Here is a 13,353-nt window from a genome sequence, read left to right as displayed (position 1 = left end):
GCAGCTGCTGTCTTTTTAAACGGCTTTTTTTTTTTTTCCCAAGGCATCACTTGGTATATTGCAAGAATCTCCAGAAAAATATCTTTTGACCTTGTGGCCCTTCTCTTTTATTATTTGTATTTTTTTTTCAAGAACCATAGCCATCTATTTGCCACTGTGGTACTACGCAGTAATTTGAAATGTACAATGAAAATTTCAAATAGTAAAGAAGAGTCTGAGATTGATATCACCAAAAGCATCTGTGCCAATGAATCCTCACATCTTAGGAATGTGGTCCATCAGAACGTCCCTTTGCCTTCAGTGACGTGATGGAGAGCGTGCTAACATGGTGGAAATCTCAATGATGTTATTTCATTTGCTTGGTTAACAAAAAGGTATATGGAGCTTTCTACAAAGGCACAATTGACATTTTGCCAAACTGTTAAACCATGGTGATGAGTTGGATTTCTGTCCAGCTAACCTGTTTGTGTCAGCTGCTGGCATGACACTGATTGTCATTACCAAATCTGCCATGCAGCAATCTGCTCTGCTAAGGTGGTCTAAACACATGGCCAAGTCTTTCGAGGTTAATTCGTGTGTGTATGTGTGATATTTAACTTCTATACATCCACCCCAAAGGACAGAAAGTATTTTGAGGCTAAGATTTTTAAATAAGGGAACTTACATTTTTGAAACTACGATACCACAGGCATCTGCATTAAAGAGAAAAATGTAAAGAAGCAGAAGAAAAACAAAATGAATGAACTCAATCAGCTGCAGAAAGGGAATAAATGCATGGGTTGAACAACTATCACACTTACAATCCCTTTCTAAAATGTAACCTCTAAAAGGTGACATTCTGGTTTTCGCATGAACTGAAAATACCTGACACACTGTAGGTATTGAACATATACTTTTATGATTTTCAACCATAATTCCCCTGAATTTCCAAATGCTGCATCGATTACTTACCGAATTTTACTCTTAGATGATCTAGCTTAGAATTAGAATGTCCAACAGTGATTCTTTCTTGGCCCTCTATCCACTAAAGTCCTTGATTCCCCCTCACTTGATCTCTGTTAATAAAGACATTATTTCAGTGAATGGTACCACCCTTTATCTACTGCCAACATCAGCCACGTAGATGCCATCCTGGATTCCTTCTTCCTACTCTACATCAAATCAGTCACCTTGACCTGTCCATTTTTCACCTGACACTGCTCTCATTCCGTTTATTATCCCTCCCCATCTTGTCACTCTTTAAGTTTAGGCTCTCAGACCTTTTCCTTTTGATTACTGACTATTCCATTTGCCTACACATCAGAGGTTTACCTTTCTTGGTCTTGCTTACTCCTTCCTCATTCGTTCCTTACGCTGTTGTCGATGACCTTCCTAAAATGTCAAATTGAAATGTGTCACTCATCTACTTTAAAAGGTGTCAGTGGTTTTCCGTTATGTTAGAGGTAAAATTGGAACTCTAGTTTATGCTAGGTCCTTCAGGACCTGGCTTCTGGCCTCCTTTAGAATTATCTTTTTCTCTATCCTTACTGGTTTCATATCAAACTACCTGCAACTCCTCAAATGTGACATACTTTTTCTTGCCTGCTTGTATTCATATGTATATTCCTTATGCATGGAATGCCCTTTGTCCTCCACGATCAGTTTCAAGATTTCAACACTCGACCCATGGCATCATCTCCTCTAGGAAGTGTTCGCTGACCTCTGTGCTCTATGTTTGGTTTCTACATTGCATCGAATGTATGCCTTTGGGTTAACATTCATCATGTAATGTTTATTTACTTGTTTCTCCCACCAGAGTATGAGCCTGCTGATGTTGGGGACTGTGTCTAAATCTCTATCTCCAGTAGCTATTTTTATGTGGGACATGTTGAATTCATTCATTCATTCATTTATTCATTCAACAAATATTAATTGAGTACTTATTATTTGTCAGGAATTGTTTTAGTCATCGGAATAGTTCATGAACAAAACAAAATCCCTGTGTTATGGGTTGAATTCCTGAAATTCAGGGCAGCTTCTTTGGTGAGCAATACATTGCGCATATTTTCACACATCATGCTCTGGGAAGGGCCACTAGAAGATGTGCGTGTGAAACTCTCCTAGACTCTGCCTTATGCTCATATGGTCCACTGATTTGACTGATTTTAATCTGTATCCTTTCACTGTAATAAACTGTAACCATGAGAATAACAACTTTAACTTAGTTCTGTGAGTCCTTCCTTTTAGCAAACTGTTGAACCTCAGGGTGGTCCTGGGAAATCCCAAACTTTTCAAAGGCTGAGAAATCCAGGGGGCGCATTAAATATTTGTGAACCTCACTGTGCTTGCCACAACCCTCTACATTCTGTTTTCTACACAGCATGTACAGAAATCCTTTTAATATATAAATCATTTTACTTCTCTGTTCAAAGCTCTCTAATAACTTTCCAGTTTATACAGGATGAAATACAAATGTGTTAATACGGATTACAAAGCATATATTTAATATGACCTTTTGATAACTGTCTGATTTCGGAGTCAGCTGCTTCCTCTGACCATGTACCAGCTATAGCCCAACTGGCCTTCCTTGACCATACCTTGTCTTATGGATTTCGAACTTGCTGCTCCCTGTGCCCATGCTTTTCATTGTTTTCCCAAGTATCAGTTCCCCAATATCTTCGCCAGTGCCTCCTACTTCAATGTGCCCCTTAAACTCCCATAGCAATTTCCACAGGGCCACACCCCATACAGGGATCACTTTTAATAGTGTGGTTTTCCATTGCCCATCTGCCTGACCATCGGGCCAAACCATTCATGACTCAGTAAAACCCTGAATTAAGTGGGCTTTCATCATTATTCAGTTCTCCCACCACCACAAGGAAAACAGCATGCAAAACCACTGAACTGATTTATTCCTTACCTTCTTCAGTCTTTGCACCTGCTGGTCGCAGTGTCACGGTGTTCCAAACAGGATGCTGTTCTTCCACCTTGAAAGTGCCATCCATAAACCAAGCAGCTTTTTGTCGGTCAATAGAAATCTGCTAATAGGGCACCACCCTTGTAATTATGGGATCCAGCAGCTCCTCATGTGGCTCCAAAGCCAGTCCTAGGGAAAAAGAGGCTACCTGCTTAAGAATACGGTGAGTATGTCCCTGCATTCCCAAGCTAGGCTGTTTCTGCACAAACCAATTACGTTTTACTATGAAATTCTGGGTAATGTCCTCTCCACGAAAGCTTTTCTCTAACGTCACCCAAGACATTACGGTATTTCAGTTTTCAAGATTACTTTTATGTCTTTCAGTCACAGGAGCAGTTTCAATTAATGTCCAACAGCAAGCAAGGTATTTATAACACAAATAACTGTATTGCATCATTATTATATGAAAGAGGAAAGTATTATTGGAGGAAAAAAAACACGAAACTTCAACTAGGCAGGGGGGTTCAAAAAGTCTTCCTCGAGAAACTGGAATCTATGCTGATGTCAGATTATCTTAGCCAGATGAAGACTGCTGCCTCCCGCAGCAGAAACACTGCGTGCAGAGACCTGGAGGCGGGAAACAGTTTGGCACGTTTACGGATCTGAATCAAGTCTCCCAAATTCGTACTGGAGAGTGGCTCGAGATGAGGCTAACGAGGTACAAAAACCACAGGTTTGGGTCACCCAGTTCTTACTGCTATGCTTTTTTTTTAATATTAGCAACTTCTTTTTATGTGCAATATAATTAATTAAAAAATATGGTGGCAGAGACAGGCCTGTGACTAGAAGGAAATATTTCCTGGGTGTTATCTTCTCCACAGCAGATACATTTCTTCATAACCCAGATTAGAGAAGTACAGAGAGAAGGGATTTTTGCGAGATCAAGAATATCTCAGATTCTATGCTGGTTAGCCTGACCCTCAAACTGTAGAATCCAGGAAGGGCCACCTTCTGAAAAACTGCAGCTGGTTGGCATCTTCCAAGTATGTCTCTTGAGAAACAAAGAAAAATTTGAGACTGAAATGTGACAAAACCCATCAAGTGAGTTAATTTTTTTCTACTTTTCCTTTGACCTTTCCTGTGAGTGAAAAAAAATGGGGAAAAAATATACAATAAAAGAAAAAAAGAAAAGATGTTAGGTCTATTCCAATTCTGTAATTCTGAACTCCTATGTACTTCACCTTCAGCTATTAGAATATCCATTAGTCAATAGGAGTTATCAGTAAAAACAAGATGATCAATATTTAAATCAATTTGATAAACTTAGTATATAATAAAAATGAGGCTGAATATCATTCTTGAAACAAGTTGAAATTCTCTGAAATTATGCACTTGAAAATATCTGTCTCTTTTGTGTGGCTACCTCAGCATGCCCATGGCTGTTTCCCACTCAGACTCTTTCTATAATCCAAGAAGCCTAATTCCCCCAATCCGATTACTTTAATTAATTGCACAAATCTTAATGATTCCCCTTCTTATTTACTAGTTATTATATATATATATATATATATATATGGCATGAATATAGGCCCTTTTCTTAAAAAGTACAAAGATTTTTTTAAAAATTAGATCATATTATCTGCCTAAAAATGGGGAACTATAGAGCAAGGTGAGAGACAAAAAAAGAAGAGAGTGTAAAATAAAGTTGTTTTTAGATGTATTACAGTTAATGATCAAGAAGCTATTAGTAAAGTATTAGCCTAAATTTATTCACTTATTCAACAAATGTTTATTAAATAACTACATTTGCCAGATACTCATCTAGGCACAGAGGTTAATTCAGAGATTTAACAAACAATAAACAAAGATTATTGTCTTTGTCTTGGTTACATTCAGGTGGGCAGGGAGAATCAATAAATAATAGATATATTTTAAAAAGTAAATTACAAATTATATTATAAGGTAATAAATGCTATGGGGGGAAAAGGTGGAATAGAATACAGGACTATGGAATGGCCAGGGAGGAAACGTATCAGGTAGAATTTTAAATAACTGGTAATAGGAGACTACATTGGCGGCATGACTTTGTAGCAAAAATTTGAAGGAGAAAGGAATTAGTCATATGTACGTCTTGGGAGAAGAATATTTCAAGCAGTTAGAATAAACAGCTCAAAGGCCCTAGGGCGGAAATGTGCCTGGTATGTTGAGGACAGTGTGACCAGGGTTGGAACAGAAGAGGATGAAGACTGTCACAAAGGACCAGATCATTCAAGTCCTTACATATCTTTATAAGGACCCTGGATTTAACTGAGGGTGATCTGAGGAGCTATTAGAAGTTTTGAAGGACAATGACATGCCATGGCTTCTGTCTTGAAGCATCACTGTGGCTGCTATGCTGAAAACAGATTGTGGGAAGCAGCACACAGGAAGAAGCAAGGACGCCAGCTGGGACACGTGCTGGCTAATTTCATGTGTCCATTTGACCAGGCTAGAGCACCCAGTTACTTATTCAAATACTAACCTAGGTGTTACTGGGCAGGTATTTCATAGACGTGGTTAACATGCAAAAAATCAGCTGACCAATTAAGGAGGTGATCCTCAATAATGTGGGTGGGCCTCATCCAGTTCATATTTTAAGAGTAAAAAATGAAATTCCCTAGAGTAGAAGCTCCACCTCAAGGCGGCAGCATCACCTCCTGTCTGACCTTACAGCCTGCTGGCCTGTCCTACAGATATTTGACCTTGCCACTCCCACAACTGTGCGAGCCAATTCTTTAAAATAAATCTCTCTCTATTTCTACCTGTATCTATATCTATAAACACAATCAATAGGACACATAGGTTTACATATGATATATACACATATATATGTACACACACACATACACACACATATCTTATTGGTTCTTTTTCTCTAGACAATCCTGACTGAGAAAGGAAGGCTACTGCAGTAATCCTTGCGAGACATACTGGTGGCTGAGAGCAGGATGGCAATAGTGCAGGTAGTGAGAATCACTCGATTCTGGATTTATTTTACCGGCACTGATGTCTACAGAGTGCACTAAAGCATCCTCTTCAGAAGCAATCCAACTGAAGTCTGGGAACAATCTGCTACGACACAATGATTCTCCCTCGTTTGTTACTGGAGGGTAAAAGTCTGGGCATTTTCTAGACTGTAATTTCACAGGCACTGGACATCCGCAGGATTGGCGGTCCTCCTCCCAAGCCCCCATCGTCACTGTGTGAAAGGGAAAGGGAGGAGGCTCAAGGTGTAACCTTAGGGGGTCAACTGTTACTTATTAAACAAGAACCTGCATACGCAATGTTGGTGATGTGATTAATCATTCTCTGGTCCAAAAAGAAGGTCGTTCATGTTGAAATTTTGATTTATGTGTGCTCTTGCATTATCTCCTAAACCCTAGCCACTTGCCAGCATGCACACTGTAATGAGTTTGGCATTTGTGTAGGACTTTAGAAACATTAAATAATGAATCCCTCTAGAATATCTCCTTGTATGACTACATCCCTCTCAATTTTTAAGTGGAGAAAATAGAGATGGTGCATAATTTGACTAAATCCTCATATCAAGTTAGTAGAAGAGTAGGAATAATTAAATGTGTTCAAACATTATATTATGGAAGAATTAAATATGCCTCATAGAGTCCACTGGACACCACAGACGTAAATAACTGAAGATTCCAACTTTATCAAGAAAATTAGGAAGGTAGGCTGATCTTCAAGGAGGTTTTTATTTTTTTCCTCTACTTACTGGTGTTATGTTATACAATGTTCCCTGTGGTTTAGCCATGAGCCTCCAGATAGTATCACATTCACTTAAAATTTGACTATTTTTTAATGACTCATAACTTACATGTAAACTTTGACTCCTTTCTTTAAAATTCTAAGGTATTAAATTTTAGGGGTTTTTTGTTTTAAAAAAATGCATCTTTCATATGGAGTTAAAATTCTTTGCTCTGCTATGATGGTGGAACGCCTTGTAGCTCTCGTGTTTGGCTTTGATCACTAAATACTACTAAACATATCTGTGTGTCTGAAACTTTGCACAGCTATGTCATACACCAAAATGTTATAGTAATAATCTATGTGAAGATGGCAGCTGCTGAGATATTAAAATAGATTTTCTTTAAAAAGCATCAAGTTTTTTCAAGCTGCTAAAGCACCTTACAGTGCTGAGGAAAGAAATTTACATAGTTATAGCAGACAAAGTAAAGAACATGAAGTTTCACTGGGAAAAAAAAAATGTAGATCCTGGACCATAGGTTGATCCAGGCCAACCTGGCTTTTCCTGGTTTGGTGGTGAACAGAAATCAAGGTCTGGTACTTCTGCAAGGTAGACAGTTTAATAAAATAATTTACCAAACGAAGTAGGGACTGCAGAGGACTTTGTTCTTACAGACACTATGGGCAAAACAAAGCAAAAAAACCAAAAACAGACCTACCTCTTTCTGAAGATGGCTGTGAGAAAGGTTACCTTGATACTAAATAGAATATGAGGCAAAAAATATATTTTTAATGTCCCAGAGAAGTTGTGAGTATGGACTGGCCCTCATATGGGTTTGCAGCTTAGTTCACATTCGGCTGAGGGGGGTCAGGTGGGGCGGGAAACTTCAAGCCCTACCTAGGTTTGTGATGCTCCTAGACTGGTAGTGCCCCCAGGTGACCAGCAGAAGCAAATGCAAATCTTCTACAGTAAGACTCTATCTATATTCTAAGTTTCCAAATAATATCATGAGTGCAGTAACAATGGAAAATAAAAACTAACTAGGTACCAAGGAAACAAGGCCTCTGGGTGAGAAACAAGAGAAACAAGCTTGAAATAATCCCAGGTATTGGAAGTATCAAGCATAAACAAGCATTAAAAATTGTATTTAAAAGGTTTAAAGAAGAAAAAAGATAAGTTTTAAAGTATCTATAGGGTACATGAAGAAATGGAAATTAACAGAATTGAAAAGGAGTCGAGTGTAATTTCTAGAGAGAAAAAGAAAAATAATTAATTTAAAGAACTCAATAAGCCAAATGCACCAGATGAAGCACAGCTAAAGAGATAATTAGAGATTGGGAAGATGGGGAAATGGTATCCAGAATACAGGATGGAGAGAATCCCCATCCTTTCCAAACAACAGAGAACATGGTAGCTCGAATGAGGATGCTACGTCTTTAATGAAGCTCCAGAAGGAGCTGGGATAGAGGATGGGGCAGAGAAACCATCTGCAGAGATAATGGATTAGAATAGCTGGAATTAATGACAGACTAATGTACCAATGCAGATTTAGAAAGTATGACAAATCTAAGACAGAATAAAGAGGAAATGTATCCTGAGATAAGCTGTTGTGAAACTAGAGAACATTAAGGCATATAAAACAAAATTTAAAACAGCTAGAGAAAAAGAGCAGTTGCCTTCAGAAGACTGACAACTGACTTCTCAAGAAATTATGGAAGCCCAAAGACAGCATTGTACTGTTGGCATGCTAAAGGGAAAAAAAAAAAAACGGCATGAGAACATCGATCAATCCAAAAGAAGGAACGGAAGGAAACAGAAAGAAACACAGATCAGGTGCAGAGCATGAAAAGGATAAAACAGAACTGCAGATTAGTATCTACATCCCATTTAAAGAAATACAATGTCTACTTAAGAAATGATGATTGCATGACCGGTTTAAAAAATACTTGTATGATGTTCATAAGACTCACATCTGAAACTAGATACAGAAAGAGTGAGAGAAAAAGAATGAAGAACATACACTATGAAAATACTAATCAAATAAAATTGATGGTTGTATTAATATCAGACCTAAACCAACCTTAAGGTAAAATTTTTTTGATTGCTAAGTTATAACAAATATTAATTGTGAAAATATGTGAAGTAAAACAGGGCAGAAATACAGGGAAAAATAGACAAATTATTAATCATAGTGGAAGATTTTTAAACACTTTTTTCAATAAATAGCAGGGAAAATAGACAAAAATCATTAAAGACAGGAAACTTGAATAGCAAAAACATATTACAGACTGAATATCTTACTGTATCCAATATTTATATTTCTATAAATAATGCATATACATATTTATATATCAAGTGCTTTATTTAGTAACTGGAGAATATACAATCTTTTTAAGTACCATTGGAACAGTTAAGAAAACTAACCTTTTTCTGGTTCATAAATCAAATTTTACTTAATAGCTAAGAACTAAAATAATGACAGTTAAGCTAGAATTAAATGGAAAAAAGATAACTAGAAAAATCTTGTATTTGAAAATGAAGAATTAGACTTTCAAGTAATCTTGTGTCAGTGAAGAAAACAGGAGAACATTTAGCTGAATGATAATCATAATGGAAATTTTAGCTCATATCAGACTTTGTAGAATGCAGCTAAAGCCTCACATAGAGGGAAAGTCATGTATATGATCAAGAAAGAGAGAAGTGTTGAAAATCAGTGAGCTAAATATTCATCCCACACAGTAGAAACAGAGCAGTCAGTATCAAAAATTCAAGCAGAGGTTAATACAATAGAAAACATACAATAAAGAGCATTTAAAAAGTCAAAAATTGCTTTTTTAAAACTACTGCTTAAATTGATGACCTCTTATATTAGACTTGTGATAAAACCTGAGTAAACAGTAACAAAAACAAAGTGAGAACGTTTCTCCAGCTCCTGAAGATATCAAAGAGAAAATTAATAGGATGGTATAATAACCTTACAGTAATGTTTACACCTTTAGATGAAGCAGATAAATTTCTGGAAAAATATAATCATCCAAAAGTGATTCCACAAGGTAAACAGCATACACACAGATATCAAGAAATTAAACCATTAATGAAAATCCTTCCCACAAGGGAACTCCAGTTGTAGCTGGCTTCATTAATGGGTTCTGCCAATGATTCAAAGAAGAAATAATTTCACCTTCTCGAACTTTTTCAGAAAACAGAAACAGAAGTAATGCCCCCACATCCCATTCTCATTGCTGAGGCGAGTATAACCTGAACCAAAACAAAAAACAAAAAAACTGGCAACCTGGCAAAGATATTTTAGGAAAACTAAAACAATGCCACTTTCACTCATGAATACGGATGCAAAACTCCTATATCAAATATCAGCAAATTAAACTCATAAATATCTGAAAACAAACACTGCATCATCTTCTGGTCAAAACCCAGGGGTGTACCGCAGTTCAGTTGTGGAACATGCCTGCTGGAGTTAGCACAGACCCCACAGGTTTAAAGAGCACAGTCGCCAACAAACTGCCCTTACTGCAGACGCTGGCAATACTCTGGGGGTCCCAGCGCCACGGACAAAGCCCATGGGGGTACCCGGGAAAAACGGGATGAAATCTAGTTGGTAAGATAAGGTCCAACCTTTTCTTTTGTGCTCAGTCTGGTTTCACTTGCCTGCAGGGGGTCAGGAGCAGAGACCTTGCACCCAACAGAGACTAGCGCTCCCAGGCAGAACCGCGGCGCCAGACGCCCCGACCCGAGCAGAAGCCCGAGACTGATCGCTCAATTCAAAATGGCGGCGGTGCGCCGTGTGCAGAGAGGCTGCGTCATCGTCACCGCAGTCTGGACCGCGGGGGAGCAGCAGGTGTGCGCATGTGCCAAACTCAGACCCGCAAGAGCTCCGCCCCGCCCTCCCGGGAGGAGAACGGGATAAAGCAGCCCCGCCCACAGTCTCTCCTGGAGAGCGCATGCCCAGAGCGTGAGCTCACGCCTCTCCGTTCGTTGATTGCAGACTAAGGCTTTCCTTTGCTTCTGAACCCAATTCAGTCTCCGTCTATTGTGCAAGCTACACAGACCCGGCAGAAGGACCCTCACGGAGGACCACATGAGAGTGTCTGTAACACCAGGTTTCCTAAACCCACGCTTCTGACTGGCTGTCAATTCAGTAGATTTCACAGACTGTCTCAGGTTTGATAATTTGCTAGAATGTCTCAAAGAATCCAAGAAAGTGCCATGCTTACAATGATAGTTTTATTATGAAGTATACAGAGGAGGAAGCTCAACCAAATGAAGAGACAAATACAGCAGGAAGGGAGGTTCCTTTACTATTAAGTTGATCAACCTAATTTACTGAAATAATAGGCTAGAAGAGAAAAATCCAGTATTCTCAATAGATACAGAGGGAAATGCATCTTCCATTCATAATAAGACTTATTTAGTAAATCAGAACTTAATAAAAGTCATTGTAGATACCTCCCTGTAGCATGCTCAACATACACATCTGATTATTAAGTGCCATTATTTTTCTCCAGCTTTATTGAGATCTCCACATACAACGTATGTTAACTTTAAGGTGTAGAAAATGAGAATTTTATACACTTACATATTGTGAAATGTTTACCATAATAAAATTAGTGAACGCTTCCATATCCTCACATATTCATTATTTTTTGTGTGTGTGGTGATAACTTTTAAGATCTTCTCTCTTAAAACTTTCAAATATATAATACAAGATTTCTAATTACAATCACTATGCTGTGCAATACCAGATCTTATTAGCTGTATTGTTTCTAAGTGTCCTTTCTTTTAGTTCTGTGTCTGGCCTTGGTTATATCTCATTGGAACTATTTGAATTGCTCCTTTTTGATTTATTTTCTTTTAATGTTGCTCATCTTCCACGCACACCCTAGACTTTCCAATATGTAAATCTGTTCACTTTATGCCCTTGCTCAATATTTTTCATCAAATTTCCATGGTTTAGAGCATAAAATTTGATACTTTGGGGCTCCCTATACCATTGGACAAATAATCTTCTCTCATATAAATTATGTTAGAAGCATCAAACTTTCAACTTCAAAAGCTGCCATGCCTACCCATATTTTAGGAATTTGTAGCAGTTAATAGCAACAAAAGTATTGGCTTACAGTTCTATAGTATTTAGTCTGTGAAGTGCTCATATTTGCATTATTTTATTTTATAATAGTGAGTATTATTATAACCCCTCTTTCTTTATTTAGAGCAGTTTTAAGTTCACAGCAAAATTAAGAGGAAAGTAGAGAGATTTCCTATCTACTATATCCTGTGTCCCCACACATGGATAATTTCCCCATTAATGACATCCTCTACAAGAGTGGAACATTTGTTACAATTGATAAACCTGTTTTGACACATCATCATCGTCCAAAGTTCATATTTTACATTAGAATTCACTTTGGGTGCTGTACGTTCCATAGTTTGTAAAACTGTACAGTAACATGTACCTACCATTATAATATCATACAGACTATTTCCACTGCCCTAAAAATTCCTGTGTTATGCCTATTCAACTCTCCCCTGTCCCCTCAAACTCTGACAATCACTGATATTTTTACTGTTGCCATAGTTTTGCCCTTTCCAGAAAGTCATATAGTTGAAATCATGCAGTAGGTAGCCTTTTCAGATTGACATAATTCACTTAGTAATACGCGTTTAAGATTCTTCCATGCCTTTTTATGGGTTGATACCTATTTCTTTTTCATGCTGAATAATATTCCATTGTCTGGATGTACCACAGTTTCTTTATCCATTCACCTACTGAAGGACATTTTGGTGGCTTCCAAGTTTTGGCAGTTCTGAATAAAGCTGTTAAAACATCCACGTGTATGTTTCTGTGTGGACATAATAAATACTAAAAAGCACAATTGCTGATCACTTGATAAGAGTATGTTTAGTTTTGTTAAGAAACTGCCAAACAGTTTTCCAAAGCAGCTCTGTCCCTTTTTTCTTGGCGAGGTAGCTGGAGACATAAGATGTAAGTCTTTTTTTTTTCTAACTAAATGTAGAACTGGGAATAGAACTCAGCTTTTTTGACTGTTAGTTTAAATTTGAGTAACTTTCTTTAGATGAATTTTGCCTCACAAAGTCATTCCTCAATATCTCTTAACTGTTGATATTTTGGCCACTCTCTGACAATTAAAAAAAATTTATATTTACTCTTTCCCCCAACCCTCCTGTCTGGTGTTCCCGGTTACTAGACACTTGCTCTTGCTTATCTTTTCATCTATGTCTTTGCCAGAAGAATGATGGAATTGTGGAAGATAGAGTTTGCTCTTTCTCCTTCTCTTAGTCTGGCACCACGACACAGAATATTTTATTTGTATCCACCCAGGATAACTTATCTAACTGGGCTCATGGCTCATGGATAACTAAACAAGGTTATTTCATCTAGATTAGTTTTTTCCTTTTTTTTTTTCAAGAGAGAAAACCATTTTCCAATACAAGAAATTGAGTTTAAAGTAATTTCATCAAGTACTATTTCTGAAAGGTATTTATTATCTTCTATTCTATTCATACTATATTCAGCCACCAATTTGTTGTCTTTAAATCTAAGAAGAGTTTATAACACACGCATGGTAAACATACACAAGAAAATTAATTTCATACACGAAGGTACTATGGGCTGTGTCACTTTTCTAAACCAGCCATTTTCACAGCATTTTAATATTATCTATTCAAATATTTTAAT

General features: G+C 37.5%; 1 protein-coding gene across 12 annotated transcripts in view; it reads right to left on the bottom strand.

Annotated features, from left to right (window-relative positions):
- The window catches only part of LMO3 (LIM domain only 3), a 212,284-nt gene extending 201,895 nt beyond the window's left edge, over positions 1 to 10,389 (bottom strand). For 5 of the 12 annotated variants that reach the window (XR_012066849.1, XR_012066848.1, XM_072954371.1 and 2 more), the window contains exons 1-4: positions 10,305 to 10,389; positions 2,900 to 3,085; positions 1,312 to 1,371; positions 952 to 1,055 (exon numbers count right to left, since the gene is read on the bottom strand). The gene's annotated coding sequence lies outside the window, so the exon portion shown is untranslated. Of the gene's footprint in view, positions 1 to 664; positions 693 to 951; positions 1,056 to 1,311; positions 1,372 to 2,899; positions 3,086 to 10,304 lie in introns of all 12 variants that reach the window. The other 7 variants (XR_012066847.1, XM_072954372.1, XM_072954373.1 and 4 more) reach the window with 5 other exon arrangements.
- Positions 10,390 to 13,353: the final 2,964 nt, after the last annotated feature.

This window comes from Vicugna pacos, chromosome 34 (genome assembly GCF_048564905.1).
Source record: "Vicugna pacos chromosome 34, VicPac4, whole genome shotgun sequence".
In the NCBI taxonomy this organism is placed as follows: Eukaryota; Metazoa; Chordata; class Mammalia; order Artiodactyla; family Camelidae; genus Vicugna; species Vicugna pacos.
Note: the sequence above shows the minus strand (reverse complement) of the source record. Positions and strands in the feature narration are given on the sequence as shown.